The sequence below is a fragment of the Ambystoma mexicanum genome, chromosome 3q, assembly GCF_040938575.1.
Source record: "Ambystoma mexicanum isolate Mex_15411 chromosome 3q, UKY_AmexF1_1, whole genome shotgun sequence".
NCBI classification, from domain to species: Eukaryota; Metazoa; Chordata; class Amphibia; order Caudata; family Ambystomatidae; genus Ambystoma; species Ambystoma mexicanum.
Genome location: NC_090926.1, coordinates 761,316,453 through 761,330,260, shown reverse-complemented (window position 1 = coordinate 761,330,260; position 13,808 = coordinate 761,316,453). Strand labels below are relative to the sequence as shown.

The window sequence follows — 13,808 nt, the reverse complement described above, 5'->3', positions numbered from 1 at the left end:
AGGAAGACTGCATGCCGCAGATCTTAGCCTGCTCCATACCTCTCCTCTATCTAATCAGTGCTCCAAAATGAGGAGGCATGGTAAATGGAGGCATAAAAGCATTACACCTGGCTTTTTATGCCTCCATTTACCACGCCGGCTTATTCAAAATGAGGCTGAGAAGCTCATGTTCTACTCAGTGGTGGAAATGGAAAGAAAATGGTGGGGGACACCACAAGGGCCATGATGGGGGCAGAGTTTGGGGGGGGCAGTGCCGATAAGGCGGGGTTAAGGGGCGCAGCTAGCAAAAATAATAGTTTCAAACGGTGCCATTTCTTTCATGCTGCTTCTTTTCCAAACTATATATCAATTCCACTTTAAACCACTTGCATGGCAGTGGTGATGAGTTACTTCACTATGCGGATAATAGTTTTGAACAGTGTTGCCGAGTAGATATTCTTTAAAATGCACAATTTGCATCCCATTTTATTAAAAAAAAACTTCCCCTTGGGTACTATTTAAACAGGGTGATTTCTGTTCGCCATAAGCAACATTCTCTTTTACTTGAACTACACCCGGCACACCTCCTGCAGCTCCTCTCTGAAAGCAGTTGGGTGGCTGCATTGTGTGTGATGTTCGTAGGGGTATTCATTTATGCAATGTTTGTCGGATACCTGTATATTTATTTATTTATTTATTTTGAAGATACTTTTTCCATTAGTTGTTATGGCTGGATCAAAGCCAACCTTTCAACATTATATTATACATTACATCAAAATTTCAATTCATTTACAAATGAATCACATTCTTCATATAAATAATTTCAACCAATCATATAGGAAAAAGAACATTTAGAATATTAAAACTAGTACCAGCTGAGGGGCTTTTAAAAACCAACTAAGGCTCTACACAACAAAGGTCATAAACATAAATAAGCCATGGCTAAGTGCATATTTTTTCCATCACTTAGTCAGAGGTGTTCAAATTTAGACTATGCAAATATTTAACAGTGGCATAATTTATTGATTTTCTGGTCGTATTTATTTATTTATGCAATGTTTGTCGGATAGAGGTATCCGGCAAACATTGCATAAATAAATAAATAATCCTGGTCCATGTATCCGACAAACATTGCATAAATAAATAAATAAACCGGGTCGTGGCTGAGGACCGGGTCGTGGCTGAGGACTGTAACTTTCTCCTGTGATCTCTTGCATGTGAAGTTTTTTTTTTCCCTTCTCCCCAGCGCAGAGTAGTGGTTTGGGGCGGCTGACTCTGGCTGGATCCCGAGATCCGGCTACACATCTGGTGCCAGATCTCGGATCCGGCGAGAGCCGGCACAATGACCAGCACTGGTTTTACTAAATCAGTAATTTGGCAGTAGAGAGACGTTACTTGTTGACATACACGCATGGGGCTCCCCGCTGCAACATTTTGGTCATTTGCACGGCAGAGTGCAAAAGTGAAGGGGAAAAGGTGGCGTTTGCCCTGTTCTTTTGCACTCCTCTGTGCAAAGTGCACCTTTTACCCTGCACTTTTGCACTCCTCCGGTCAAAGTGAGTAAACACTGCCTGTTATGCCCGCATGGCAGGCAGTGTTTACTTTTAAATGTGAGAGATGCTTGGCAATAGGCTCTCACAATTACAGTTAACGCTGCCGCGTTTAATTTTCATTGTGAACACTTCTTACCATGTGTGCATGGTAAGCGCTGCTCACAATTAAAAGTAAACGATGCCTAGCATGCAAGCATGGCAGGCAGCGTTTACAATGGATCTCTATGCGGTCCACCTGCTGGTGAATAAAGGTGACAGCATAGGGATATGCAATATTTGCGACTGCATGAAAATCCATACTGGTGCAGATGCCGGAGCATTGTTATGGTGGAGAGTAAGGGAGGCGGCAGAAACGCTAGTTGCGTTCCACCCTTCCTCTCTGCTACACACATGCATGGAAATGTTGCGTGGCGTGAATGGAAGGCATTCAAGTCTTACTCAAGGTTTTTACGCCTTCCATTCACGTTATGCCACAATGGAACATGAGCTCTCGAATGCTTTGTTGTATCTACATTTTTGCTGCTGGTATTTTTTTGCGACGTTTTCACTGAATAAGTCGGTGTCCTGACTGAACAACCTGGCTCGCTCTTCAATCGGTGAACCTACTGCCAGTTGCCGCATTGGAGGGTGGCACCAACCAGAGGCGTTGCTAGGGGGGGCTAACGGGGCTATAGCCCCAGGTCTTTTGGTTGTAGCCCCGGATCTTTTCCAGACCTAGCAACGCCCCTGCAACCAACCACTACGTTTTCTCAATTTTAAACGTGTGTGTGTGTGTGTGTGTCTCTCTCTCGTGCACAGATGGTTGAGTGTTCCATTTACAGCCGGCATTCTGCAAGGTAGTGCCAGCGCAGGCTTCCTGCACCGCGTGCTTCTCCCTTAATAACAGGCCTGCCTCTCCCTTTAGCCTGTAATTACCCTTAAGTCTGCTAAAGTTAAGTTCATTACTTCGCCTATGGCTGTTCACCGGCCTTTGCTTGAACTCGACTAAAGTGTCATAGTTTCACCCACCGTCTGGACGTTCTAGTCCCTCTCGATATGACCGAGGACGTTTTGAGATGTTTTTATGGTTTTGAAAATATCCGTAAAATGCAATTCACACAAAATGCAAGTGTTGATATCTTTCATAGGAGTAACTGAACACATCACGCAGGGATGATAAAAATGCATTCGCGTTCTAAGCCCCCACAGGCCCCTTCGTAAGATTGTGTTAGTGAACTTAACAACACCTGAGGAAGAAGTCTACTAGGATTCGAAAGTTAATGCATGTTTTCGTCTCATCATAATATTGCAGGTTACTCCAAGCAAAGGTGCAACACTTGGATTGTCTGGGATTTTAAAACTAGACTAACATAGCGTCCAAGCTTTCTTTGTAAAATACCAATAAGCTAAAAGTGTCTAACGACTTCCGGCCTGATTTAGAGAGTGACCGGAAGCCATGGGGAAAGAGTCTGCCATGTACCCTCCGATAATGAGCACAATCTACACCACCCACTTGCCCACCTGTTGCCCAATCGCCAACCCATACACTGGAGCAGGCCCGGCCTTAGGGGGGTGCGAGCAGGTCGACCGCCCGGGGCGCCGCGCCCCACACGACGCCATTAGCCCCCGCCACGCCAGCTCAAGGGAGTCTTTCAAGGACTCCCCCGAACTGGCGTAGCGGGAGAAGACGCAGCAGGCGGGCACATTCAATGTCAACCGGGTGCTGAGCACCCGACTGTCACCAAATGCGCCCCACCGCTGCGGGCGCCTTCACCAACAAAAGGCACCTTAGCTCTGGGGAGTCTTTGAAGGGCTCCCCTGAGTTGGTGTAGTGGCGGCAGGCACCTCATTGTTAGGCAATGCGCACACGGCAGCGGGGCGCATTTAGGAACAATAGGGTGCTAATGCACCCTATTCATAGAATTGCCTCCTCGCAGGAACGAGGAGGTTTACAAATTAAAAAATTACAAAAAAGTGTCACTCTGTGGCAGCGCCCCCTATTGACCAGGGGCGCGGGGGGAAGGGGTGACACCAATCCGCCCAGGGCGCTGCTGCCCCTAAGGCCAGCCCTGCACTGGAGGATGTACATTCGCTGATAATGGGGTGGGCCGTCCACCAAGAATCTGTCCTAAACAGGGCCAGAGCGTGCCGACAACATGTACCAGGCAGACATGGGACCCAGACAACCCACCCAACATGACTGCTCATCCGCCCCAGCAACCTGGCACATGGCTTTAGCAGGGGCACACCTAGCACTAGTGCCCTCCACATGCGTGCTGGGAGATGATCAGTAAGACGATAACCTCTTGCCACATCACTGACACATACATTCTGCCCCTCAGAGGCAATCACGTAGAAACAGTCGCTGGTCATGCACCCATCGTTCTCCAGACCATGACCAACTGTCCTACCTCGATCAAAACGTGATGATGGGCTTAACAGATGCCCTAGCTGTGGTCATCGGGCCACTGATAGACACTGGCATTTCGATACCAGCAATCATAAGGGCGATGCGCTTTCTGCACTTCTGCGGGTGTGGATCGCTCCAGGGTGGGTGGCATATCTCAACCCATGCTAGGTAGCATCCTGATGCAGGTGCTAGATGCCTTCATCTTCTCTGTGATGGAATACATCACCTTCCTCCACACTTAGGACACCATCTCCCACAGGATCCCCATTGTGGTCACCATCCCCCGAAAGTATCTGAGTGCAGGTTCTGCAACAGGAAAAGGAAAAGCTTCCCCAGCATCATCCTGAAGACTGGTTGTGATGCTGGGTCTGTGGCTCAGTGGACTAATGCATCCACTACAGGGGCCTATGTTTGACCTCATGGTCACAGGTTCAGATCCTGGCAGGTCCACACAGCCCTTCATCCTTCCGAGGTAGATAAAATTAGCACTATTAAGTTGGGTGACAATAAATATCTGTTATCTGTCAATAGCAACCAGATGCCCCTCTCGGGGTTGAATGTGCACTGTACAAGTACACCTGTTAATGTTATGCACAGATGCTCTTCACACACATATGTGCCAAGTTCCACGGGTTAACTCATGATGTCATTGTCTTGCAAAACATCAGTCTTGCATGTTTAATAGGTTGCATGAGCAATCTGCAGACATGGCTACTACGTAACTGTTGTAACTGTTTCACCATCCGAGATGGGCAATTATGTTCAGATCTCATAACATGAATGCTCCCAAATTGACCAATACAGTGGGGCCCAGTACGAGTCCGGAGGTAGCCGTGCCGGTAAAACCGGCAGGATGCCGCCGGACCATAGTGATTTACCGGCACCGGACCTGGCAGATTAACCGGGGCATTACAGCCCCGGTGGTCCGGTAAATCCGGCACAGGCAATTATGTTAATCCCCAATTCTGTTAATCTGTTAATTCTGTATTATGAGGATTACCTCATAATACCCTCTCCCGTTGGTCCCATAGTACTCTGTGGGAATGGGGAGGATGGAAGCACCGGCACTGTGTGCAACAGTGCCGGTGCTTCCGTGAAACTCTGCGGGCGGCTACCGTACTGCCCGCCAGGTCTGGCCTGGCGGGCGGAAAGGCACCCGCCCACCGAATTTGTAGTTTGCCGGTCCGGAAACAACGGTGCCGGTAAGCTTCCAGGCCAGCAACCTTGTAATGAGGGCCATTGTCTTCCTTGCATTAACGCAGGCGGTGCTATGTACCCACACAAATGGTGGCTGTTGTCCTCAGTATGTAATCCCCAAACTGTGGGACAGCGGAGTTACAATCGGCCTATGCAAAAACCTGTATACTGTTTCAGTGTGCCTTCAGCATGCTAAAAAACAAATGCCACAGTCTGCATTGCACAAATGGCACCCTCATGTAAGCACATGGTGAATTGTGCGAAGGTTTGTTCTGTTCTCACTCGAGGAGGAGGGACACAACAAGGATTAGGACTGCCCAAGGTGACACAGAAGCAAAGAGTCACCCACATTCTCTGAGGAATGCACTTCAATGAGACAGATGCTAATTCGAGACTACTTTTGAATGTTGAGTGTCACAGATTTACTGTAGCAGTATCACAAAGAGAATAAGGAGTCTGACTGTGCATGGCGACACTTGCATGGGGGCATGCCTTGACTGTCCACTGTGAGGAACCAGGAATGAGACTCAGACACAGATGACTCATAGTGATTGCTACAAACTTATTAAAATAATAAAGGGGTTGGAAAATGCCTCAGTATCCCTATTCTATGAGGTATTTCCCTACCTCAACCAAAACTAAGGGTCTGTTGTGCGTCACGATGTCCAAAGCAAAATGGCATGTGTCTGAAATCCTATCTTAGCCCTCACACTCTAAACGTAACTCTAAGGTGCTAAGGGTAATGTCTTTGGCTTGAAAAGTGCACATATGTTTAAGTTCAACAACACATACAACTCCAACAAAAAGGCTTCCACTTAGATGGTGTTCACAGTTCCTGGAAATGTTTCCCTTCTTCAGGTTTCTTTCCAGCAAAACAAAAGTTCCAAAAATAAACATACTGAAGTTTCTTGTAGCTCAAGAAGATAGTTCCCTCTTCCTGATATTTGTAATTTACTTCACAGACTTGGCTCCACCTGGTATACTTTCCTGCCAGGACTTTCTTACACAGTTCACTCAATTCACGATCCCCACGGGCACGGGTCTTCCTTACGATTCTTTGTCTCATGAAACACCTAATGTACTCCCCTTCCAGGTTCTTTAATCACACAATTAGGGCATTAGTCCCAGTCTCGCCAATGTCTGGTGTTCCCTCCTGCCAGGACTTTATTACCCAGTACACTCAATTCAAAATCCCACAGGTATGGGACTTCCTTAAGATTCTTTTCACACATTTGGCTTTGCCTGGTATACTCTCCTGCCAGGGCATTCTCATGCAATACAGCTCTTTCACATTTGGGTGTGTTTCCAGGTACATAACCCTTTTCGCATTACTTCACTCTTCCAATTGGTTTTTCTTTTCCCCAGAAATTGGTTCCCCACCCATTCTCACTTTTATCAGTTCTACACCTTCATCCCAGCATCTCAGATACCTGCTGTGGGCTTGCTTCCACTTGCTTAGTACTTTGCTTTCCTACATGATGCTTCAAGAGAAGCGCTCCAGGGTCCCAACTACCTGCCACAGGCTTACCAGTTTTGTTCGGCTGCTCGGGAGCGCTTCGTGGTCTATGCTGCATCCTCTCACTGGTCATTGCAGGTGGCTGGCATCTCTCCTGCTCTACGGATCCCATAGAGTCAGCGGGACTTCTCCTCTTTCGTCGCTCCCAACGCTTACACAGGGCTTCTCTCCCAGCAGGATTTCCACGAACGCTGTCTCCTCCAGCAGCTTGCTTCTGCATGACCGTCTGCTTTCTCCAGGGTCCAGGTGTAGTCCTTTTAAATGTCCCTGTGCTTGTCAGAAACCTACAACCGCTAGAGCGCATCTCCAGCTTTTCGGCATCTGTGATCGGTATTGCACAGTCATCTTCCTTATTCAAGTACTCCCATATATGTGGGAATGATAGGCTGTTCTTGACATGTCATACTGAAAGATGTCATCAGCAGGTTTTGTGAATGGTTGGTGGGAATTATCACAGCAAGCCATAAAGGCATGAGACATGGAGGGGATATACCCATAAGGGAAAGGGGGATATATGTTTTAATCTGACGATACCGTGCTATCCCTCTGAAGGACACCTCCCCCCACTTGGTCCTCCCTCATATAGCCAACCCCAGGGTGCAAAATGCCGACATGAAAAGACAGGCAATAACCATCTCATTTGCCCACATTCCCATGTTCCAGGTTGCTCTAACTGACCATCCCCACAGCCAATCTAGAGCCATGCAGGGCCATCATTCACGTCACTGGAAATGATTGCATGGCAGGGGGCTCCCTTGAATGTGCATGCAATTAAACCCGTAGGCCCTTTAAGCGAGGTAGCGCTATATGGGATGGATGGGGATGCAGAATTTACTCTTACACCAATAATAAAACCAACTCAGGAAGTTGACAAAACATAGCTGTTTTATTTGCAATTATCTAAAACAGGAAGTACAAGGGACATCAACGACATCTCACAGTATTTCTCTCAACGTGTTACATGAAAAAACGCACATTTATAGTAAAAACTCATCATCATTGACGTAAAAAAATGTGGCAAAATAAGAAAACCTAAGTTGTATTGTGGTTGGTCTATGGGGAACATCTAAGTATACTTTCTATGGGGAATAGGATTGTGATTGGGTATTTCTAGTCAGGTGAACAACTATGCCCACCCCTAGTGCAAGTAACCTACAGTGTCATAAAATACACAACGTTTCATTGGCTTTCAAACTATAGGGCTCTTTGCTACGTGGACCTCTATAATTGGTTGGCACACTTGTACCTTTCTGGAATATTCCACTCGCTAGCAGTATGCAAGCTTCTACCCCAGGTGCTTGTAGGTGGACTTGACCATGCCTCCCCACCCAATTAGCCCATCCTCCATCATCACCCCTGCTGTCTGCCATTTGAATTGCCTTTGAACTCGGCCATGCAAAGTATCACTGTGCCTGGGAATACAAGGGAGTGTTAGCACAGTATTATCTTCAGTCTCCATGTAGCTTGCCCAAAGTCTATTTCCATCTACCCCATGTGACAGGTGACCGTGTGGTAGCTCCTTCTTTGCCTTTTATACTATTAAATGAATAAAACTTGGCACTCATAGTGTTTCTCCATTGCACCTCAACAGGAGCTTGCCTCGCTTCTCAGGTTCATTGTATCTTCTCGTATAGATAACCAGTTTCTTGGCTGCCTCAACTCTTAACACTGGGCCAGACAACGTTCTCAATTCTTCCTTCGTCGTCAGCTGTCTTTCTCTACTGCGCCACACTTTCAGCCTTTTTGCAGCTGAGGTCCTAGTTTGCTAAACTGCGATGTGGAACAACCAGATTCTACACATATATATATATATATATATATATATATATATATATATATATATATATATATATATATATAGGCGGCACTGCCTGCAGTCTATTCACTACGTATAGCCAACCTTCATGGTTACTTAATCTACTTGCGTTACAGCATCTGCACAATTATAAAACGGCTTACATTTTCTGCAGTGCTTTTTCGCACTTGCAATCTTTATTCCGCACATAAATTGTTACTCATTTCTTTACTTCATCAACAGATTCTATAAGGTTTATATACTTTCTTCCTTGGCATCTGTTCTTGGCGCATCACCTCTACTTCACGCAAAGTCACCAGTCTCTTGCCTTCACCGCTTCACACTTCTTCAGGACCCTCCTTTGAAATACTGTCATTTCTCCACGGGTACATCAAATAGGGCTTTCTCAATGGATACCTTGTTTCAAGAACTCTTAGTGGGATAGGTACCATTATTGGCGTCGTGCATATCACAACTTCCAGCTTCCAACATATAGGCAAAATAGGGGCGGGACTTCCGAGAGCAGCATTTGGCTCCTCCTCTACACAATATTCACCTGTAGAGTCTGGTACACACCCAAAGGCATGTTTCATAGCACTGCCCACCCATGTAGACCAATAGGGACAGGGTAGCAATCTAGGGCTTGTTGCCTCACGTGCAGGCTCGCTGTCTCCGAACAGGGGCAGGGTATTCCTAGAAATCCAGGGCACATGGCCTCACGTGCTGGCTCACTTTGCCCCAAAAGGGGAAGGGCACTCCCAAGAAATCCAGGGCATATTATCCCACGTGCTGTGGCAACATGTGGTGTCCCTTGCAAGTGAGTCATCATTGGCATGTTGGTGGACCATGCCCATACTGCTCAGATGCACCACATCTTCAATGCAGGTGGTGGAAGTGTCTCATATGCCATCTGGCGTTGGTGTTGCACTGCTCATTGTGTGTGGTGGTGAACTCTCCCGAGAAGTCAGGCTAAACCCATGTGATGGTGATGACTGTGTTTGATGTAGGTGGAGCAAGGCTTGTGGTGCCAATTGGTTCCTCTGGTCCAGCACTATGCCGCCCCCCCTGACAAGCTCATGTTGGCCCTCCACCAACAATGTGGTCAGGAATACCACTTTCGTCCAGTGGGGGTGGTGTGCTGGGGTGTGCACATTGGCAGTGGTGTCATAGGCTTAGAGCCATCTGGGTCATGGGTTATAGCAGTTCCATATGTGAAGGTGGCGGGTCCCCCAACTACTCCTGGTCAGGAAAGTGATCATCTACTGTTGCACACCCTCCTCTGCCCTCATGGCTGTAGTGTGCTGGGGTGTCTCCTAGTGGCTTTCAGCAATTGGTTGCTGGAATGCCGCCCCCTTCTCTGCTCACTAGCACCTGCTATGAGGCTGCCCGGCATGGTCCCGACTTGTCTCTCAACCAAGGCTACTTCCAGTTTTCTGGTTAGGATGCATAGCAGTGGCAGTGGCAATGGCAGCCGTCTTCTTGGCAGCCTTTCACTCCAGATTTCTCCCTTGCTTTGCTGAAGCCACTGTGCTAAATGATTCCTGCCAGGTGGTGCCTACCGGGATGGAGATAGCGACTTGGTTGCCTTATGTGCACCATAGGTTCACGGGACTTGTACTGTGTTATGTGTACCAGGTTCTATGGTGATAGGCCAATCACACGTATGCAGGGTTATGTGCACCAGAGTGTATGGTTGTAGGGTTATTACTGTTATGCTGCCTCATGTGCAGCAGGTTGTATGGTGATAGCGTCATTAGTTTAACCCCTTCCCTGTATCACAGTCCTGCCCCGGTCCATCTAACCGGTTTCTTCTATGATGCAGGAAGAATGCATGCTCAGTCTATTCCACGTTCACACTTGAGGTTCTGAAAGGAGGACGGCAGTTAGGAGGATAGTCGTGGAGGGCTCCAGGCTTGCTTAGCTGGGGCTGTTGCAATTGTATAATTGGTTATTTATAACGCGCTTAATACCCAGAGGTTTCTACGTGCGGACACGGGGATTGAACCTGTGTTGCTCCGTGGCGTCCTGCTTGCAAGGCAAGCGCGTTACCCTGAGCTATCCTCCCGGCGATGCATGTCATTTACTTGCATAGATAAAAGATGATTTCCTAAAGATAGACCCAGGGTAGCACTAGTCAATGGTATCCACCTGGAGTATTTGCCAGTGCGTGCTGATCCTGAGGCTCTGGCTCACTCTAGGCTTACCAGTGATTCGCTCTCCGTGACCCACCGCGTGGCCTACATCAATTTTGGGATCCCCTCAAAATCTGACGGAAAATGGGAAGTTCAAAGAGGACCATCCTGATTTGCTATAATGCACACAACAGCCCAGCGCTGCGGAGAGATATTTATTTATTTATTTATTCATTTATTTATTGAGCATATGTTAGGCACCTATACAACAGAAAGGTGTTTCAAGGCACTACTAGACAAAGTGAGGCGGGAACTAGGGGAGTAAATAACAGCGGTAAAAACAGTAAATATACAATTGTGGTCCGACTAGGCCTGTAAGTGGGTTTTCAGGAGGTTCAGTCACCTCAGCAGGTGCTGATGATGAGGTCACTGGAGTGACCTTCAACTTTTTGGGCTTAGGGGCCTGGACCCTAATAGAAGCCATGGGCCCAAGGCCCAGGTGCTCCCCAGAGAAGCAGAGTGTGCTCTTTCCCTCTGGGGAGAGGTCCCCTAAGGTCGCCTCTCTGACTTCTTGTTTAAGAACCTTTACTTGGTTACAAGAGGGTTTGGCTGATTCTAAGACAAGCCCTACTGCTTTGGGGGTTTGGCTAAAGGCACAGCTCCAGGCAGCCCTCCTGTCACACTGTAAGGGGGCAGGCTTGAGAGGGGACATTAGGATTGGGGCTGTAGACCATATTTGGATCCCAGTGGTCTTACCCCTAAGATGTTTGGGGGCTGACTTTTAGGCAAGCTATCCCTCTCATTTGTATGCCCCCTCCCTTCCTCCATATGAGGAGCCCCAGAATCCTTGTGAGGGACCCTTCACGGGGAGTGAAAGAAGGTTGGGTGGCGGGGGTGAAATATAGCAATTTCCAAGTTGAAACGACCAAAATTAATGGTATATCGGAGGAAGCCAATGTGTTTCTGCGTTATTCGGCTTCTATGCTCACCAAATCGATCTTTATTGCATGGGTACTTGGTTTAAACTGTCCCGGGGCGCAGGGCCCTGCTAACCACAAGGCCACGCCATGACTGAGTCTTGCCACACGGGGAGCGCTGGGGGGTGTGTTGAGTAGGAGGTAAGCGGGGATTGGAGCGGAAGAGGCGGACCGTTGCCTTTGAGTGCACGGCTGCGGCCTTGGGGGTCATTGTTATGTAATGGCAGGTTGTTTTGTTGATGCTGTGGCAGTTCAGCCGGGCTGTGCGTACCGGAGCAAGTGGAGGAAAGAACTGTACATTGAGTTAGCGGAGAGTAGGGGAGGCGGGGACATAGTCCTACGGAGGACGGTTGGGGACAGCAGGCAGGGTTATTAGCACGGTAAAGGAGGGGGTTGGCGCTGTTTGGTTGGACAGGCTAGCCTGGGGGTACAAGAAGGGGGAAGAGGTATGGAAGAAGGACAGGCGTTGGCTCGGGAGAAGATGTGGGGAGAAAGGTGAGAGGAATTGGGAGGGTCAGAGGTGAGGAGAGAGAGTAAGGGAGAGTTGAGTAAAGAATGAATTTGTTGCTCTAATTGTTAATGGTTGGTAGTCTGCAAGGCCAAGGAGCCACGTTAGCGTTTTGTTATAAGCTGTGGCCTCTGGCATTAAAGCGACCTTTTCCACTGTACTGACTCTGGGTTGTTGTGCAGTTTAGGCCAAAACAAGTTTATATCCTAAGCCAGCCGGCCGGTGCCACTCAGAAAAACCCGAATGGGTGAGGGAAGGGAGTAGTGGAAAACCACTATGAAGTCAACGGGTGAGGGGGGGTGGGGGGGCATACGTGGAGTTAAGGAAGGTTGGGGGGGTGGAACATAGAGAGCAATTTCCAAGTTGAAAAGACCCAAATTAACGGGTTGATAGATGTACCCAATGGGCCTGATTCATGGAATATTTTGCACAGTGCAAAGACTGCCAAAAAACACGCTGATTCATGGAACAGTGCAAAGTCTCTTTTTGCTGTTCGGCAAACATATGCTTTGCACTGTTCTGTGAATCATATACACTTTTCACTGTTCCATGAATCAGGGCGTAGCAGTGCAACGTGTGTGTTTGCCGTGCAACGTGACTTTGCACGGCAAAAATATAATTTGCACTGTTCCAAGAATCAGGGTGTTTGTTGGCAGTGCAAAGTCACTTTTCAGCAGTAAAACGTCACTTTGCACCGTGCAAAAAATTCCATGAGTCGGGCCCAATAACGTGTATCTGCGTTATTCGGCTTCTATGCTCACCAAATCGATCCTTTATTGGATGGGTGCGCCGTTTAAACTGTCCCGGGGCTCTGGGCCCTGCTAACCACAAGGCCACGCCATGGCCTAGTCTTGCCACACGGGGCGCTCCTGCGCATGAACCCCAGCCTTTAGCCGCGTCCAGTTTCCATTGGATACTCACCGCAGGGATTCCGCGGAAGTGCATTAGTCGTTGTGTCCGTCGACCTGTTCATGCCTCCACACGTTGTCTGGCTGGTTTTATGGTGGGGGGGAAGGACCGGGGGAAGGGGCGGGAGAGCTGTCAGCGGAGACCGGGCCCTAATAACGTGCTTAGTCCCGAGAAGAGTTTGAGAACGTGGGATTCAGTTAAAGAATCGGTGCATGCTGTTGTGTTTTTATGGCGCATAAAAGGGATGCGATCGCTTTTAGGCACTTGGGTTGAGTGCGGGGTGTGCATTTTTTGAAAGTAGCCGTCGGACGGGACGCGCTAGAGCTCGAACTCCTGCCCCCTAGGGTACTCGGGGGGAAGAGAGGGGGGACCCAGGGGTGGTGCAGTGCCAGCGCTAATCTCACACACCTACAAAAAACACACACCAGCTATCAGCAACTCTCATCAAGGAGGAAGTGTGCATGGAAGCGACCCTGATGGGAGAGGCTCAAAAACAACAGACAAGGAGGGAAAGTGCTGCCAGCTGCGTTCCGCGCCAAGCGGCCGCCAGAGCCAAGGCGCCTTCGCACCAGCGGCTAACAACAATGCAGGCCGGGCGGGGCCCGCCTGAGTGCCCGGCCCTGGTGGCTTCCTGGACCGGCCCCCCGTGGAGCTCCAGAGGGGCCGTGTGGTGGTGGTGCTACCTACACGGCACGCCCCGGACCGGGGTCCCCGGTGGAGCTCCAGAGGGGCCGTGTGGTGGTGGTGCTACCTACACGGCACGCCCCGGACCGGGGTCTCCGGTGGAGCTCCACAGGGGCAGTGTGGTGGTGGTGCTACCTACACGGCACGCCCCGGACCGGTGTCCCCCGTG

At 48.8% G+C, this 13,808-nt stretch overlaps 1 protein-coding gene across 1 annotated transcript in view; it reads left to right on the top strand.

Moving 5' to 3' along the window:
* The window catches only part of ITGB4 (integrin subunit beta 4), a 436,088-nt gene that overhangs the window by 124,547 nt on the left and 297,733 nt on the right, over positions 1-13,808 (top strand). The window lies entirely within an intron of this gene.